The sequence below is a fragment of the Myotis davidii genome, unplaced genomic scaffold, assembly GCF_000327345.1.
Source record: "Myotis davidii unplaced genomic scaffold, ASM32734v1 scaffold3056, whole genome shotgun sequence".
NCBI lineage: Eukaryota > Metazoa > Chordata > Mammalia > Chiroptera > Vespertilionidae > Myotis > Myotis davidii.
In genome coordinates, this window is record NW_006287759.1 from 29,890 (window position 1) to 32,956 (window position 3,067).

At 42.1% G+C, this 3,067-nt stretch overlaps 1 pseudogene; it reads right to left on the reverse strand.

Annotated features, from left to right (window-relative positions):
* Positions 1-2,664, reverse strand: part of LOC102765103 — a 7,375-nt pseudogene extending 4,711 nt beyond the window's left edge.
* Between the last annotated feature and the right edge of the window lie 403 nt (positions 2,665-3,067).

Sequence of the window (3,067 nt, forward strand, 5' to 3'; positions counted from 1 at the left end):
ATCTCTAGGGAGGTGCTAATCTAGCCTTTGCATGAGGCTATCCAGCAAAAGCCTCCCTGCAGGGCTTGGGCGGGGCGGGTCCCACGGGATCAACTGGGAGGGGTTAGCAATTATGGCTGCTCTCATTCTTGCCCTGAGGCTCTGCTTCTCAGTGTCCCAGTAATCACTGCAAGCCCCATGGAAAGAAAGCTGCCCTAGGGTTCTGAGCGATGCCAGACAGTCCCGCTTCTCCTGTACAAGTCTGGGTCCCTAGAGACTCACCCAGAACTGGAGCTCAGAGCCTGAGACTCCCTCCGGATTGAAAATGACAACCACGCCCTCAGCCGCCAGCCCGCTCCGCATGCACTCCGCACCTTAGTATTTTACTTCAGCACTGCGCCGCCTCTGAGTCTTGGTATGCTTTTCTCTTTCCTCCTAGTTGTAGAACTTCCACTGAGCCAGCCTTCTTGTGGTTCTGGATGATGTCCGTTCCGTCTTTTAGTTGTATTTTTGAAGTGGTTGTTCAAGGCAGCAAACTCCGGTGTTTACCTATGTGGCCACCTTAGTTTCTCCTTAAGAGAACTTCTTTGTTTAGGGAATTATGCATTCCCAAATCTTCACTTCCTTGCAGTGACCACATCCATTCTGGCCAATGATCTCTGTCCCCAGATGTGATGGACAGAACCTTCCCTATTCATCCCAACTTCCCTTTGTTGAGTCCCTGGAGTGTGAAGTTGCAGCTTGTTGGTGAAGCTGCCCAAATGACATGCCTACAATGTCTACCCTCCCCCCCTTTTCTCCATTTATATTATTAATAACTAGCTAATTATAATGGTATCAAAAGGAATAATTAATCTCAAGATTTTACCCCTCTAAAGCCATAATGAAGTATTTTGTGTGTGGAGAAAAACTGCAAAGAGTAAATATATGCAAGTTGGTCTACAGCAATGATTCTTGGGGAATTTAATAAACCCTATTTAAGTTCTTCCAAACTTAACACATGTATTCAGCTTTATCTTGGGTCATTTTATTTATTTATTTATTTTTAAATATTTTTATTGATTTTTTTTTATAGAGAGGAAGGGAGAGGGATAGAGAGTTAGAAACATCAATGAGAGAGAAACATCGATCAGCTGCCTCCTGCACACCCCCTACTGGGGATGTGCCCACAACCAAGGTACATGCCCTTGACTGGAATTGAACCTGGGATCCTTCAGTCCGCAGGCCGACGCTCTATCCACTGAGCCAAACTGGTTAGGGCTATCTTGGGTCATTTTAAAATTGTGTTCTTTTTCTCTTAAAATTACCAAAGAGAATTGCTTATTATTCAGGATCAACCTGTTAACTGGAGACAGCATATTCCCTAATTCCAGTGTCTATTTTTTTTTGTGTGTGTGTTAATCCTTACCTGAGGATATATTTTCACTGATTTTTAGAGAGAATGAGAAGGAGGGAGAGAGAGAAACACTCATGTGAGAGAGACACATTGATTGGTTGCCTCCCGCACTCACCCTGACGGGGGTTGGGGATTGAACCTGCAATCCTTCGGTGCATGGGCTGATGCTCTAACCACTGATATCAGGCCAGGGCTACAGTATCTCTTGAATGCACATCTCACTGACCTCTACTGGGGAGGAAAGGAAAGAATGTAGTAAAAAGTTCCAGAGTTTTACTCTGGTCTTCAGCTGACTAGCTCATTGACTTTGGACAATCCTGGGACCCTTTTGCATATGTTTCCTCATTTTGCAAAATAAAGTGAAATGGGGTAGTTCCATAAACCCCTTCTTCCTCTCTGCTGTTCTAATTATTTTGAACTGCTGAATTATTGCATACATGAAATGATTTCCTTTCTTCTTCTTTGAAGTAATGGAGCTCATTTTGTATAATTTCCATCTCCCTGTATTTCTGTTAAGCAAAATCTAACAGCCTTTGATATCTCTCTGTCTACTTTCTAGGGAATTTCAGATATAATCTCATTTGGTTATGTGGAGACCTAGCAAAACATTGTCACTGAATGCCTTATGCTTTTCCACAATGCTATCAGAGCTGAATTCTTGCAGCAGATGCACAAAAGATAACGTAAGAGGGATTGAGAAGAAAGGGAGTAAGAAGAGCCTGTGGACACAAACAGAAAGGGCAGTAAATAGGAGCATGAGAAAAGCCACCACAAAGAAAGTTCTTTCTCCATCCTTGAGGTTATGAAAATGTTGATTTCATTTGCAAGATGATGTTGGAAAGGTGACAAGGGAAAGGCTTCTAGTACTCGGTGAGCACCTACCAAGGGCCAGGCACTGCCATTTGTCCCCGTTTTGGCTGTGCCATCGACTTTGTAGATGAGAATATTGAGGTACAGGACTCACCCAGGAAGTGAGTGGCATAGCTGAGGTTTTAAGCCAGAAATCTAAGCCAGAGGGTAAATAAAAATTAAATAATCACAAATAAGGCTTCAACTACCCCCTGATCTGTCCCCTCTCCTATTCTTAGATGTCAACAGCATTACCATTTCACTATGCGATGTACTTTAGACATCTTCCCGTGTTCATAGGTGTGCAAATACGTCGTTCATTTTAATTCTGTATCAGTTTCATGGTATGGGTCTACCATAAGTCACTTCATTTAACCTTTTCCTTATTGTTTTCCCTATTAAAAATGATCCTAGGGTGAGCATTCTTTACCTGTTCCCATGTGCACATGTAAAAGAGTTTTTCTAGGTCAATTTGAAAAAGTAACATATATGTATGTTGTGTACATACATGTATATGCATATGATATGACGTCTGTGTATGTATATACATATATGTGTTTTTAAGATCCTGCCAAATTCCCCTTACAAAGGGATTGTACCGAATCACCTGTCCCTCTGCGTTGTATGAAAGTACCTGTTTCCTCATGCTATCACCAACACTGGGTATTATCGCACTTTAAACATTTGCCAAGCTATTTTTACATTATTTTTTTCAAGTGCATTTCTCTGATCATGACTGAGTTTAGCACCTCTTGAATTATTTTCCTCTAGAAAGGGTTTTCAATAAATAACAGGAGAGCAACTGAGGCCTGTTCTGTGCTGCGCAGGAAGCCAGTGAGTTTC